Genomic DNA, 16,562 nt, shown 5'->3' with positions numbered 1-16,562 from the left:
ACTTTTGGAGATATCAAATTTTTTAATATTCATTTTTTGGCAATTATTTTAAAAAAAAATTTTAAAAATCCGAAAATGCCTTTATTCTGTGCTCTTTAACTTCCTCTTTTCATTAAACCCGGCGGAGATCAGAAATTCCAAATACTTTAGGAGATATGGAATTTTTTAATTTTCATGTGCACTGATGCGGCGTTCAGCGGGAAGCCTACGATTCACACATCCTTCTGGACATACCCGAATACTCACGTTGGCAAGCCTTCTTTTCTTAAAATTAGCAAGAAGTAATTAAAAATACTTTAAAACATTGTAGATGGTTGGTTATATTAGGTAAGTATAGCTACATTAAAAAAAAACTGTAAAATCATTTTATGGTTGCTTAGCAAATAACATTTTAATATGTAGCTATCCAGCGGTAGGAAACCGTTTACATGATTTCACAGTATTTTTAATGTAGCTATCCTAACCAAATCAACCATCCACAATGTTTTGAAGTATTTATAATGTAGCTAACATAACCTAATTGACCATTAGTTTTCATGAGTTGCATATTTATTTACAATTAATTTTTTTTTTTACAATAAACAAAAAAAAACCGAAGATGCACAATCGGGCGTTTGCCTCTCGTCTGTTGAAAGAAGGCTTGCCAACGTGAGTATTCGGGTATGTCCAGAAAGATGAGTGATTCGTAGGCTTCCCGCGTTCACCATTGTTGCTTGTTTACAAGTATTATTATGTTTTTTTTTTCGCGACGTTGTTGAACGACTACATCACGTAAAAAGAAAATTACGTGAGTTCCTACTGTTCACCCTTTTTCCCGGTTTGTTAGGTCAGGTCAGCTACATTATAAATACTTTAAAACTAAACAACCATTAAAATTAATTTTTATTATTTTTAATGTCCGTTCAGTTTCAAAGTATTTATACTGTAGCTGACCTGACCTAATCCACCTTTGTCCCGTTTTGTTAGGTCAGGCCAGTTAATACATTATAAATACTTAAAACTATACAAGTAAAATTAATTGATATTATTTTTAATTTCCGTTTATTTTGAAGTATTTATCATGTAACTAATCTTACCTAATGGAAAATTTCTGTTATTTAGGCATTCACGCACACACGGCAAAATATAAAATGGCGTCTGTTGAATGATTACATAGGGCTTGTATTGCAAAATAAGAACGGCGATATCTCCAAAAGTAATTGGAATTTTTAATCTCCGCAGGCGGTTTTGAAAAGAGGACGTAAAAGAGCATATAATGAAAGTTATTTCATATTTGTACGATTTTTTTTTGGCGCTAATCCGTACAATACATATTTACCCACTTTCACATTTTGTGTCCCTTCAACTGTTTGTGTTTATTTTTAATTTTCAGCATAGTTAACAGCAGAATTATTTTCTAGCCCTTAACATATCCATAGCTTGCTTCCTTGTATCTCAAACTAACAATCTCACTTTGTGCAATATATGACTAAATGTTATTTGATTTTTATACACTTAACTGGGCCCACACTGTTTAGTGCATTCTATACTGCATTTTATGGACGCATTTGGCTTGAGAAGACTTGCTGAAGGTTATAATTACTGTTGGTCGTGTTAATCTATACTAATATTATAAAGCTGAAAAGTTTGTTTGTTTGTTTGAACGTGCTAATCTCAGGAACCACTGGTCCGATTTGAAAAATTCTTTCAGTGTTGGATAGTACATTTATCGAGGAAGGCTATATGCTATATTATATTATCAATAACATTAGGGATCCTTACTAAAAGTCCAATTTAGAATCAAATGCGTTGGAGGGGGTTAGATACAACATGCAGTACACGTACGAAGTGTGTGTTGACAATGCCGCAGGCGGCAAGAAGTTTATTTCCTATTGCCTATTAACATTGTTGCCACGGACTAGATGCCTTATCATTCTTAATTTTCCCATACAAGTAAAAAAAAACCCATGTGATATTAACAACGAAGCTATCAGTACCCTCATATAGAATACATAGAGATAGTGTGAGGTATATATGTAGATATAAAGAGATAAATACAGATAGAGAGATACATAGATGTATAGGACTATAGATGTAGATAGAGATAAATATATATTTGGAGACATGGATAGATTATTTGTATATGTGTAACTACTTCAAACATATTACAAAACAAAACTGAATGAGGCATTGCACTGCATGCCGAGCATTAGCTAGATAATGGAATCTTTTCAATATTAGTAATCCCTTATTTTTCAGTTTTTTTTTTCTATATTGCTTTATAGAGTCTAGATTATATACAGACCAGGTAAATAACTATAAACTGGCAGAACGTCTGTCGGGATCTGAAAGTGATATAATTTATTTTGCACACTTGACATTCAAATTAAGAAGACAAACACTAACTACATCTGATCTCTAAACAGTTCCCCTTCACCCTCTGTTCAGCCTGAGCAACGCTGGGTACTGCAGCTAGTGTTGTGATATTGAGACCAAACATTATTAAGTGTCGTGATGGAAGATGTACGACGCTTAATTGGGTTTGTAGTGTAGTGTTTGTCGTAACATTGTGATTAAGTCATTAGGAAACTACTATGCGAGTATTGCAGCGCATGAGATATTTCCACACGGATACACTTGGTAATTAAGTCTTGTCAGTAAAATAAATTTGCACTAAGCAAGGCTATAAAATCACACAAATAATAAGAACCAAGCGATGCTAAAAAGCAAGCTGATCATCGCCACAAACTACCTAGGATAAAAAATCAATAACATTCCACACACAAAACGTACTACCCTGGATTAAAATGCTTCCGAATCTTAAATTTAAAATATAATCTCCCCCAACATATGACACCAAACACAAAATTATCCTCTATAAAATAATATAGTTTCTAATAAAAATAACAAAGTAAGAGTTACCCATACTCACAAGTTTCCAAACACAGAATATTACAAACGTCACAACTCACGAGACTGTTGCGCAAACTCCAAAGATTACAGTATGACCAACTTCGCCATCTTTTAACATTAAAAATTTTGGTCATGAATGTTCTAGAACTATTTACTTTTTACTATAGAATAATACCTCAAGGGCGGGATTCCAAGTCATTCTAGTTAGCGTATAATTAAAACCTTGTTGGATACAACCGTAACGTAACTCAGCATGACCTTATTCCAGAATGTGTCTAAATCTAATTATAGTTAGGTAACGAAAAAGCAAACGTTTTAAATAATAATTATACCCTGCACGAAGCTAGAAACGATGCTCCTTGCTAGAAACTGATTTCAATGCATTCTAGCGGAGATTTGGCAACCATCCAAACATTTGCTACGCCAAATATCATACAGACATCAAAATTATTGTGCGAATAAAGTTGTAATTTTAATTTTATAAAGTACTGACTTGTCCCAGGCAGAGGGGAGGAGCAGGAGCGGTCCCCGAACAGGGGTCGCTGCTAGGGATGCAAACGATACATCGATGTTTTGAAAACATCGATGTATCGTTCATGAAACATCGATGTTAGCATCGATGTTTTGAAGAGCGATACATCGCCGATGCATCGACGAAAAAGTCCAAAAACATCGACATCGTTCATCATTAAAATTGTCCTAGTTTTTTATAATATGTTGGCTATCATTTCAAGAATATTTATTGAATATATAAAAAAACATTACGATACGACATTTAGTTTTAAATATACAATTTTTTTAACTGTCTATTATACTTACTGTAAAAACCTAAATTTTTAAGTAGGTATCATAAATGTTGTAAATACTGAACTATTTGGTTAATTTCAGTATAAATTTTTTCCAGTACTTTAAAATGTGTAAAATCATTTGGAAAAAATGAATACCGTTAAAAAAACGTGTTTACATAAGAATTTTCTTTAAAATTTTGAAAAGAATAGGGAAAAAGCAGCGAGACTTTATGGACAATTTCATAGCTTGTTGTACACACAAGCTATTGATTGGTACCGATACGGTCTCGCTAGCTCTATCGAGAAAATTAATGTTACATTTTAAACCTGCACATACACTTTATGTCTTTACCCTTTTTTTTTTCAGTTAAAAATAACTTGTGTAAAAAAAAGTTATTTTTTAAATGATTTTGGACATCTTAAAATATGGGGAAAAAATGGTAAAAATGCCAACCAAAATGGTTTAGCATTTACCTACTTTTTATTATACTTAAAAATGTAAGTTTTATAAGTATCGAAAATTTAAAAAAAAAAAATGTTTCTTGAAAACTAAATGTCGTATCGCAATGGTTTTTGGATAAATAGATCTCTCATGATCTGTACTATTTACAATATATCCATGAAATTATAACTAAAAACATAAAAAAAACAAGGGTAATTTTATTTTAAGTAAGCCTGTGTCTTAAGGCTGCAGTCTGCCCGGGCACACACGGTGCGCAGAGCTTCAGGTTAAACCAACGTGATTTGAAAACTACTCAAGATATCCGAGTGGGGTCTGTTTACAAAACGCATTTAAGTGTTCGCTGAATGCCAAAATGTACTTTTGAATTCGGATTAAGTTTTTAAACTGTGTTTTTAGTAGAGTGAAATTGGCTAAAAGGCATGTTTTCGGAGTAATTTTTAGGCATAAAACAACCGATACAGAATCTTGAAACCACTTAAGGGCAGTGCAGTACACTTTTATCTTCATTTCTTGGCCATATAATGTCAGTTCTCTCAGTTATCCTGTGACGACGAGAAGACCGCGCGTCAGTCCAGAGGAGACACTGCACTAGAAGCACCAGCGAGCATCGCGCTTATCATCCCGCCTCACTGACACACATAAACCCCGAACAGACGGCCAGCTTTACATACATTTAAATTACGGACGTGCCCTTTAAACGTTTACCTTTACCTTTACTTCTGGTAATGTTGTGAAGTTGTAGTCATTTAAATTTGTCCACAACTCTTTGAAGTTTACTGAGAGCTGGTCAAGTAGTTCATGCGGATTTTTAAGTTTTTGGTAGCAAAATTTGCTTTTAATACATGTTTTTGTTCTGCACGAGACACAATTGTAAATAGGTTGTGGATATTGTGATCAGGAATCTGTAGTAGGTATGGTTTTTGGCTACATACTATAGTTTAAATCATTTTGGCATGTTTTTCCTGATATTTAAAAACATCGATTAAAACATCGATGTATCGGTTGTCAGAACGATGTTTTTTGACATCGATGCTTTTTCGTTTGAACATCGATGTTCGTGATATCGATGTTTTTAAGAGCGATGTTGCATCCCTAGTCGCTGCCCAAGCGCAGGGGAAGGTCGGGAAGAGGGGAGGAGCGGGAGCGGTCCCCAAGCAGGGGTCGCTGCCCAAGAGCAGGGAGAGAACGGCGGAGGGGGGGGGGGGAAGCGGGAGCGGTCCCCGATTACAGGTCGCTACCCAGGAGCAGGGAAAAGTAAGAAGGAGGAGCGGACCTCCAGAGAGGTCGCCACCTAAATAATAATACTGCTCACGTAATCTTGCCAATTTTATTTACCCAGAATTACTGGGAAAAGCTTTCTCCGCCTGCCGCTTGTTCATCACTGGGGCGAAGCCCCTCAGCGCGGGGGAGGTACAAGCCTTTTTAGGGGCTCTTGTCCTCCCTTTTTGTCATCATACATATTTTTGAGGGGGTAGAAGGAATGAACCCCCTCCCCCTCTTGACAAGTTGTGATGTTGGCTGGAAGCGAGCACACTCCCAGCTGGTCTTCGAACAGGGGAAAAATGTTGCCATCTTTCCCCCGGGTTTCCTTTTGGTTTTCTACCCCCCTCTGCCCACTGAGGATGAGGTCGAACGCAGGTTTACCCCCCCCTGCGCATTTGCCCTAAGACGGTCGGTAATTTAGAATGGTCATGGGTCTTTATTAAATATTGAATGGTGAATTTAAACATTAAGCCGAAAGTGTTATTGCAAGCTAGTCGGTGATCGGGGAATGCGTCCTGGTCTCCAAAGATATAATACAATGATTAGGTAAATTTAATTAATTAATTAATTAATTAATGCATTAATTAATTAGTGTTGGCTTGAATTAATGTTAAGGCATTGCTGTGACGAAGTCGGTGCTTCGTTCGTTGAGTAGGGAAATTGGCACTGGCCAATTTTTTGCTCAGTTTTTCTGTGTTTAGATTTAAAATTTAACTTTTGCGTAATTTAAGTAATATTAGTTTAATTTTTAATTTTTATTTTCTGGTTATGTATGAATTTATTTGGTAATGTATGTGTTGGTACGAGAAAATACCGCGAGTATTGTGGTGAAAAAACTGGCTGATAGTGGCGAAGTCGGTGCTTCGCTCTGGTTGGCTGCTGGTATTTGGCTCTAGCCAATCACAGCGCAGTCCGCTCTGCGGGCTGGCCGCGGTGTTTACTGTGAATTTAACACGCGATGCTGGATTCCCGTGGCTTGGGGACAGGTAGTTATGGTATTGTCATGGCATTTGCGACCTTATTCGCAGCCCGTGAAGGACGTCAGGGCCTGAACGAGCAGGAGGGTTTTCATAGAGGGATCTGAGACTGTATTGGCGAGGAGCATGTATGGTTTGAGGTGCGTCATGAATGAGGCGAAGTTAGTTTCGCGAAGGAATTTTAGGAGAGCCTGTAGGTCGGATAGCGCGGATGGAATGCCAGTACAGTCGTCACGAGAGGATGGTCCTGTGGTGGGGCGGGCTGAGGAGTTGCCAGTTGTTGTGCTATTGCTGGCCGCCTGTGCGAAAGAAAATGTGGGCCGAAATGGTTTTGCAGGTGGAGCTGCCGTGAGTGACGGAAAGCTGGCTGGCGTGACCTGAGGGACAGTTTGCTTAATTTTTTCAGCTCGTGCAGTTGCGAGATCCTGTCTGGCCTGGACTTGCTGGAGATATATAGGGCAAAGTTTAGAATTGCCCTCGTGAATGCCTTTCCCCTTGCAATTTGCACAGTTGGGGTTTTTGTCGATGTTTGGACAGGCGGCGTGGGTGTGGGGCCCGGCGCAGTGTTGACATCGAGTTGCCAGGCGGCAGAAGTTTTTTGTGTGTGAAAATTGCCAGCAGTTTTTGCACTGTGCGACGTCAGTGGCTCGTTTTCGGTACTGTGTGATGACGACTTTCGTCATGTTGATGACTGACAGTTTCGTGAGAGGCGGCAGTGTGTCGTTCTTACTCGCTGTCACACAGAATCGGGGCAGGGGTTCCTCCCAGGAGTGCGTTGGGTCAACAGGGTCAGTGACTCGTGCCTTGAATTGGTAGACATCGAGGACTGAGTACCCGCGCGCCTCGAGGTCCTCTTTGATGGCTGTTGTGGGAGTTTGCTTAGGCATCTTGATAACTACCTTTTGTGGCAGCTCTGAGGCTGTGCTGAAGGTGTAGTATGGCACAGGGGCAGAGTCGAGATACTGCTTGACCAGATGGTATGCCTGCTCGTGCTCGCATGCGATCTGGAGCCCCTCCCGCACAAGGGCTAGTTGTGCGCCGCCAGGGGCCAAGGCTCGCACGCGAGTGACGAGCTGATTGTAGAGGCTAGTGTCAGGAACAACCAGCCTCAGAGCGTGTTTGTTCACTTTTCTGGCGCGCGGGGTGTCAGGGTGTGCTGCAGCTCCCTGTGTGCCATGGGGGCCTTGTGTCGTCCTGTCCTGTGCGGATGCTACAGCTGTCGCGGGCTCACGCGTGGTCTGGTTGATTGAGTGTGCGGAATCAGGAGCTGACCCTGTCGAGGGGATGGTGGAGGGGCCCGCTGTGTCAGCGAGCGGCTCGTAGCGGTTCGAAACCGCTATTGGCTGAGGCGTGGTCGCCTGCGGGATTTTTCGTTGACGTTTGTGCTGCTGCTGCCATTCAGGAGTTGTCTCGGGGTGCTCCCTTTCCTTCTTTGCTATGTCTCGCAAGTATGCCGCGTACAACTCCGCAGGGACAGTGATGAAGGTAACAGAGGACCTGGAGGCAACAGATTCACAGTCTGAATCGGGATAGGTTGCTGTGTCCATGTTTGTTTCTGTGGTGTCCTGGGAGGTGAGTAGAGTCAGAGTTCCATGCCGTACTGGCTGAAAGCTGCCGCCAGGATAGACTGCGCCGGGTGTTTGTTTGATTGGCATGGACTGGGCTGAGAGTCCCTGCTCATTCATTCCACTAACCCCCCTCAGGGCCGGCCCTAAGGCCCGGTCGCGGGAGGGGCAGGAAGCCACGGGTGCGTCCTGTGTTCGGTGTTCTTTAGGGACAGTCTGAAGAAAGTGTTGTAAATCTATTACGCTGTAAGAGGACTCGCCGCTGACCCAAACGGGCTAAGCTCGAGGTGGCCTTTCGGGATTTATAACCTCCCTCAGGCCGGCTGTCACTCTTGTGTCCGCGAGCTAAAGAATCGAAGCGATGCGCAGAGAGGAGGCAGGGCTGCACTCCGACGATGCTCACGACTCGGTAACTGTGATGGAAGTGTGTTCTCTGCCTGGCTTAGCTCAGCCAGAGTAAATATACAATGCATGTACATATTCATCAGGGAGGGCACATCTGTACCCTTCCTGTGCATACATATTCGAATTACAATGATATTTACATTCACTTGTATAATTTAAAGGCTTCTTGATACCACACTGGGTATTTACATATTTGTCCTGAATTAGGCTGGGCAGGTAGACAAAGTTTCCTTAATTTACATTCCCCTTTGTCTGCCATTTAGTGGCGGGTGGCGAACTAACTTTCCTCCCCATAGATTATGTAGGATGGGTGGCGCACTTGGGGCTTGTGCTATCATACCAGCCGAGGCCAAACTGGTGGACATGACAGTACTTTCAAAATTGCGATTGTTTTTTTCATGATCATTTAGTGTACAAAATGAATTCCAGAATAGTTTCGCTATCATTAGGTTACATTTGGAATACCAACATGCTTGTACGTCCCCAACCATCACACAAAATTTTATATAGGTACCGGTACCAGTTAATGGTGACAGATAATGTTCAAACAACTAAAAAATGCGCGGAATTTGGGCAGCAGAACAGCAATAAATAAGACAACCAAATCAGTTGCCTAAAATTAAGGGACTGGCCATATCCTATCGAGCACTAGGAATATGGTTAGGGTACAGGTGTAGCATATTTAAAACCTAAACCCTTATTTTTGTGTCTTGGAATACTGGCCCTAGAGAGAAATTAAATTTTAAGTTAAAATAACTGTAAAAATGATCATTTATGTAAGTGGGAATATACATTATCAACAGTAAAATGAATGGCCGAAAAGCTAATAATTTTGTCCGGCCCACGCCTCATTCCATATTATGACACTTTACACACCCCAACAAGAATTAAATTCTATAATTCCAACGGCCGGCAGTCCCGTGACTCAGAACCGGGTTGAACTTAGTGATGTGTAAGTAATTTACAATAATTTAAACCCTGATGTCTAACCAAAGTGTTGGTGTGGATCGTCGGCCCCAATGTGTTTCACTACGGTAAGCTCTGTGGCTGCAACTTTTGGTGAAGATCCTTCTAACTAACGACATACTTGAGCGCTCCCTTCTCTGCATAGGTAGTTGATTCCTAAGTAGATTGGATGCCGAACTACTAAATAAAACAAATGTTTGGGCAGGCGTGGTTTTATTCACATAAGCCGAGGGACGGGTACTAAGCCTGAGTTGGTATGCTACTAAATAAACTGGAAACACTGTTAACACATGTGCCGTCGTCCGGGGTCTCGGGCTCGAGTCCCGGTGCGGTTCCTAGCGGGAGTGGCTGTTGCAAATGTAATGAGTCCGGGTGGGCGCCAGACTAGCTCTGGTGCTAGTCGGTAGTTGGGTCGTGGGGGCGATTGCCCTGCGTGGCCCACTAGGACCGTCGGCGGTGTTGCGTGGGTTTAAGGAATTCCCTACTCGGCGGTGGTTGGGGATAGCAGGTTTAAAGAAACATACGCTGAAATGATGTAATAAATGACGTGCATCATTTATTCAGTAGACGGTGGCTTTGGTGTAACTTTGTTGGTTACACGCCACGTCGTACAACAGGTGACGTCACAAGATACAAAAAACTACACAATTACACGCAACTAAGTCTGAAAGTCAATTAATAAACGTGGCACAGGTTTACAAAAGAAATGTCGCACGGGGGTGCGTTACGCAAGTTTATGAATGTTACGTGGAGAGACGCGTTGCACAAGTTTACAAAAGAAATGTTACACGAGGATGCGTTACACAAGATTATGAATGTTACGTGGATAGGCGCATTGCACAAGTTTACAAAAGAAAATGTTACACGAGGGTATGTTGCACAAGTTTACAAAGAATGTTACAAAGTCACTAATTATTCCGTATTATCGTGTCCCTAGGCGTTTCTGAGCCTGGCTGCTCAACGAGGGGTGAGGGTGATTGGAGGCGGCCAATCCCGTAAATCTGCGTATCGAGGCGGTGCTCGCGTCCACGGCAGTGGAGCGCGGACCGCAGCTAAATTCGCTCAAAAGTTCCCTTACGGGGAGTGTCAGTGCCGGAGCGACTGAGTTTAACCAAAGTTCTGTCCTCGGGAGACGGCCCGTACCGGATAATGAACCTACCCCGCGGACCAAGTGTGGTGCAGGGGGGGGTTTTAGATTTATGCGGCCGTATTAGGTCCTGGACCGAAAGAACTGGACCGGGTACACATGGAGAGATTATTAAAAAGGGGTTTTAAGAATGACTATATTTACCAGAAGTGAACTCGGTGTGGACAAAGGATGATGTCTCTCCGTGGGACGTGCGTCCGCCCCGGTCCACGAGTCGCGCTGTACTGCCGTCATGTCATGGTGTCCGGCCAAGGCTCGGTGGCCCTCGCGCCAGGGTTGACCTCATTACGTTAGTTTTTACTGTGACGTGTTAGTAAGAGAATTTAAGGGCGTTAAATTCTTACGTTAATTATTAAAGCTGAATCAAGACCACTCGTCCCTTCTACAAATTGAAGTTATTATATTTAAGAATTATTATATTTAAATTTTACGTCACACCAGCGACTGTTCGTCTCTTGCCGGATTGCTCTGGTGGGGGTAATGGCGCAACACAAGGTTTGAATAATTATGTCATAAGGTCTGATTGACTAATTCAGGCAAAAGGCCACCAGGGGAACACTCACACACGTATTGCCGTAATTACACACGTGAGTGCCCGGGCACTCCTACATCGCACTTCCGTTAACCAACTTCAAATTAATACGTAACACTGTTTAATAATCTATGTTTGTTTTTTAACGTGGTTGGTTGTAATGACGGTCTGTTTATTTTGGGGGGGGGGGGGGGCCGGGTTCTACCTTGGTTGCTGGTGGCTCGCCTGACTCGGGTGGGCCATGGCTAGGGGCGCGTTCCGTTAGCGGGGGTGAATACTGGCGGTTGCAGGTCGGGCTTTAGGGTGGCCTTAGGTCGGACGACGTCACCGCTATATAGTCGTTGACTGTAGAACATGAATGCCAATTTATGGGTTAGTCCCTTTAATGTAATCTTTATTTAAAAATCACACAAATATAGGCTTATAGGTTCCCAAATATTTATGTTTTAATAGCATTTGCTTAAACCAATTTAATAAAATAATTCAGTTATTACCTTCGGGCTTTTATAATATACTTAATTAAATTGACGCCAACCGCCGGTGCTCCCTCTGGTCCGCAAAGGTCGTTATGCCACAACAACACTTGCTCCTAAGTGCATCGAACACGCCCGAGCGTGATGACCGCGGAGTGTGTGAAAGTGCGCCGCGACGAACACCAAAGCGACGTCAGAGCCCGGCCGGGTGTGGCAATGCGCCTAATTAATTGTATAATTATTTTGTCAAATAAAACAACTAAATTAATAACAATTTAAAAGAGGATTCATGTAAGGGAAATTATGTCTAATTGTCTTATAAGCATATATTGTGTAACTTGTCTTTAAGTCCAGAACTGGCCAGGACGGTTTTCCCTCGTTCCACGTGGTTAGGCGCGAGGCCGCAGGGCGGTCTCGCGCTCAGTTACCGTCGGGTGCTCGAAGGGTTCGGGCGCTCCGCGAACGTCGGGCCATCAACTTTCAAGCTTCATCTCCATATCAGCAATAGTGTAAGTCTTTTAAAATCCTTTAACTAGCTCGGCGCCGACCCCACCCCAGTCGCACGATATTTCGTGCGACTCGTAACTTATTAATTCTTATCCCGACAGGGAGTTTTCTCATTTTTTACGTAATTCCATGTCCAGTTTAAGGACAGCGTATAGTGTTACGCAGTTTCGGCTTTATAGCCAACTAATTGTTATTACCGTAGGCTCTTTGTAACGAGTGTTGAATGCTACTGACTAACTTTCGCCTTTTAATTTTCACCATCTTAAACGTGTAATTTGTAACGTGTTTTTTTAACTGAATAACTTTCAATACCAAGAGACTTTAACGTGTACGTCTCCAGCTGGCGTATCTATGTAATTTTAGAGACATTAATATTTCGTCGCAGGCTAGATTGCAAACATTCCTGAACATAGGGATTTCTCTTCGTGTTTCCGTGTCAGCCTAAGTCGTAGCAACATAAGTTCCTCGACTATCCGCCAAATCCTTCATAGGGACGTGTACTCACCGTTTCAGCTTGTCGATATTACGTTGCAACCTATCCTGGTCGTGCGCGTCGTTTACGTTCAGAGATACGCGTGTCACAGTGGTCCGACAACGGACGCGGCCAGTACCGGGACCAATAAGTGTATCAATACTGAATAAAGTGCAGTGTCCTGTAATTTGTTTACCAATCATTTACAACGCGTCCTGGGTGGCCTGAACAGCCCAGGTAGGATCCGAACCACGACGCGCTCCTGCCTGCAGCCACGAGGCCGAACCCCCGTTAAAACCCCTGAGATACTTTCCAACGCTAATATTTAATTAAAAACTTAAACAGGCAGCGGGAGTGGCGTCATTTGGCGCGCAACTAGTGTGGCTTTTAAAAAACGAACTTCTGAACGTATTTTAAACTGCAAAGTACGTCATAATTAATTAACACGAGTGAGTTCTAAAGCCGGCAAGTGGCATTTAGTTTTTGTGACTTTTATATCATTTCGGGACTATTCAATAAGGAACATTTGTATTTAAAAACATTTTAATTTTATTTTCATAACTCCAACATGACAGTCTCACGCCAAGGCGGCAGCGGAAGCTTGCGCGCCAGGTCACGGGATACGGCGCCGCGAGATAGCGACGGGAGACGGCGCGGCGAGATAGCGACGGGAGACAAGAGGATCGGTTTCGCCGCGACGCGATAACGTCGGCACCGTGAGATACGGCCGGGATCGGTTACACGGCATCTCACCGCGATCGGTTACGACTCGGTATCGCGGGAACGGCGCGCCACAACCGTGGGACAGCTGCTCGGCGCAGAGTGACGTCACAGAAGACACAGGCACACAGCCGCGCACGCATCACCGGGCTTCCGCGAGACAGGAGGCGTGCGAGCATGGGACACTGACTCGGGGATGAGGGGAGGTGGTCCTCCCTACCTGCTCGCACCCTGTCATCGACGTCCTGATCCGTCGTCCGGACAGTCTGCCGCGAACGCGTGACAGGTCACACGTCAACATGAACGGGGACGACCCATGGGAGATGTGCTTACGGGCGGTAAAGCACACCGTGGAAACAGACGCTGCAGGACGTCCCGGGGACGATAGTGACCAGACCGCAAAACAGGAGCCGCAGAAACCGAATGTACGAGTAGGCGAGTGCGGAGCCGCGCAGTGCCGCGGACAGCCTGCCGAATTAGCCACCTGCTATCAGTGTGGCACACTACGCCACCGAACCTGTACCGTCGCGCGGAAATTCCTGGTCTTTCATAATGGACTCTTTAGGTGCCAGGCATGTGAGAGTGAGCCGACCGCGCAGACGCACGTAGCGGTCATGGCCGGCCCAGCTCGTGCAGGTGCCGGAATTAGGCTCCCCGAGTTCGTCGGACAGGAACACGAGGACCCACGAACATTCGGCCGTCATTGCCGCGACCTTTTGGCCCGTCACGGCGTTCCACTGAACGAGTGGACGGAGCGAGTGAGTGAACAGCTCAGAGGAGCCGCCCGTGACTGGTGGGACATGGTCGGGAAAGGCGACTTCACCTCTCGGCTGGAGAGCCAGTTCGACGACGTGCGGGCACGAGCGCAGTGCCAGCGCTCCCTCTGGTGTACCCCGCAAGGTGATGACGAGGAAGTCGAGTCATTCAGACGAGCCAAAGTTCGACTTCATCGCCGTCTTACCACTGGAAACCTAATCGAGGGTCTTGGACAGGTGGTCGAATTGATGAGGTGGGAGCTGCACCCACATCTGAGGGGCGCCATCAGACGTGACCTGGAGGACTTCGTGCAACTGGCCAAGGAAATTGAGCGGGACGTGCAGCCGCTACCGCAGCCGCTCACCACAAGAGCTCGGCAACAGGGGACGGCGCGACAACAGCACATAGCACCAGAAGACAGGCGGGTGGTGGTGCCTTATAGAGTTCTGGCACTTCGGAGCGCTACACTGGCGGGCGAGGTGCAGGGACGCACTCCCCTGACAGCAACAGCACGCCTGCCTGAACGTGTGATTCCATAGAACTGGCACGTAGGACACCGAACACCACCGCCACCTGTCACGTCAGGCGGTCGTGCCACGCACCACGTGTTACCACCCCACCCCGGGTGGCCGCCGCACCACGCTGACACGTCGGCGCACCCGGCGACTCCAGCATCTGCGAAGTGCGGCCACGCACCACCGCCACCTGTCACATCAGGCGGTGGTGCCACGCACCACATGTCGCCGCCCTGCCCCAGGCCGCCGCCACACCACGCTGATACATCTGCGCACTCGGTGACTCCGGCACCACCTGCGAGGCGCGGCCATGCACCACCGCCACCTGTCACGTCAGGCGGTGGTGCCACGCACCATGTGTCACCACCCCACCCCGGGTCGCCGCCGCACCACGCTGACATGTCGGCGCACCCGGCGACTCCGGCACCACCTGCGGGGCGCGGCCACGCACCACCGCCACCTGTCACGTCAGGCGGTGGTGCCACGCAATACGTGTTGCCGCCCCGCCCCGGGTCGCCACCACACCACGCGGACGGCAACACCAAACCGGCTGGGACAAGCAGGTGACAACGCGGGGGGCCTGATCCGTGTGCCGGTCCTGGTCAACGGGCGACCTGTCGACGCCCTGGTAGACACCGCGGCGAGCCACTCCTACATCGCCGCACACCTGGTACCTAAGGCGGAGCTGGAGCCGGGGGAGGAGGACGTCTTCCTGTCCACTCGTGGGACCCGTGCGCTCACGTCTGGGCGCGCTCAGGTAACGATCACCATAAGAGATATGATCAGTCAGACCACTACCCTGGTGCTGCGGGAGTTGAGGGATGACCTCATCCTGGGGCTCCCGTAGCTCGTCCAGGAGGACGCGTCCATCGACGTAAGAGACGGTAAGGTACACGTGGGACGTGCGAGTCGCAGGACGGTGTACAGCATCGGCGGGGACAGGCCACTCGTGACCGCGCCAGCCATCACCGTAGGGGAATTGCGCAATGAGGTACCTGCAGAACACGTGGACCGGTTCAACGAGGTTCTACCACAGCACCCCCAGGTGTTCGCGGCCGCGGACATGTTACGCCGCACCACGGTGACGCAGCACACGGATCCTACCCGGCCTCATGAAACTAAATTTGTAAAACCTTTTAGTTTCGGACCCAAAGAACGTGAGGCCATACAGGTACAAATAGCAGAAATGTTACGTGACGGGGTAATTGAGCCGAGCGAGTCGCCCTACAACTGTCTAGTGGTGATGGCGAAGAAAAAGGATGGCTCGCTCAGGTTTTGCGTCAACTTGAAACCCATCAATTCCGTCACCATACCAGCACCCCCACCTCTCTGCTCTGGCAGGACTGGGGGACACCCGCGTCTTCACATCATTAGACCTTAAGTCAGGATATTGGCAAGTCCCAGTATGCCCGGAGGACAGGCCCAAGACAGCCTTCACCGCTCCCGATGGCCGCAGGTTTCAGTTCTGCGCCATGCCATTCGGGCTGATGGCACCCCCGCGACCTTCCAGACCATGATGATCCGTGTCCTGGATGGGTTCGTGGGCATGTTTGCCGCGACCTACCTGGACGATGTGATTGTCTGGTCGCGGACATGGGAGGAGCATGTGCAGCATCTTGCCATGGTCCTCGAATAGCTGGCCAGACATGGGCTGAACTGCGCGCCCCACAAATGTCACATCGGCGCATCAGAACTAGAGTATCTGCGTCACATTGTGAGCGTGGAAGGATATCGACCCCTACCAGCGCAACTTGACCTGATTGAATCCAAGACCGCACCACGTACCCGCAAACAATTACAGCAACTCATAGGCCTACTCAATTGGCTGAGGGGCTTCATCCCCCACTTCGCCACTGTCACGGCACCGATGACAGCCCTTCTCTCCCCCAAGAACATGTTCAGGTCGACGGACGAGGCGGACCGCGCGCTGGCTGACGTGAAGCGCTTGTTCCGGGAGTGCCACACCCTCGCCCGCCTCGGTGCGAGGAGCACGTGTTCCTGCAGACGGACGCCAGTCAGGAAGGGATGGGGGCGGTTCTGTACCAACTAGGTCCGGAGGGGGAACGGTGCGTAGTGGAATACACGAGCGCCAAGTTCAGCCCAGCGGCGCGACACTATCAC

General features: G+C 46.4%; 1 protein-coding gene across 4 annotated transcripts in view; it reads right to left on the bottom strand.

Moving 5' to 3' along the window:
* Positions 1-3,405, bottom strand: part of LOC134539281 (protein lifeguard 1-like) — a 55,094-nt gene extending 51,689 nt beyond the window's left edge. The window contains exon 1 of one of the 4 annotated variants that reach the window (XM_063381143.1): positions 3,386-3,405. The gene's annotated coding sequence lies outside the window, so the exon portion shown is untranslated. Of the gene's footprint in view, positions 1-2,911; positions 3,012-3,224; positions 3,249-3,385 lie in introns of those variants that run through there. The other 3 variants (XM_063381153.1, XM_063381121.1, XM_063381132.1) reach the window with 3 other exon arrangements.
* Between the last annotated feature and the right edge of the window lie 13,157 nt (positions 3,406-16,562).

Source organism: Bacillus rossius, chromosome 1 (genome assembly GCF_032445375.1).
Source record: "Bacillus rossius redtenbacheri isolate Brsri chromosome 1, Brsri_v3, whole genome shotgun sequence".
Lineage (NCBI taxonomy): Eukaryota > Metazoa > Arthropoda > Insecta > Phasmatodea > Bacillidae > Bacillus > Bacillus rossius.
This window is presented reverse-complemented; position numbering and strand designations above follow the sequence as displayed.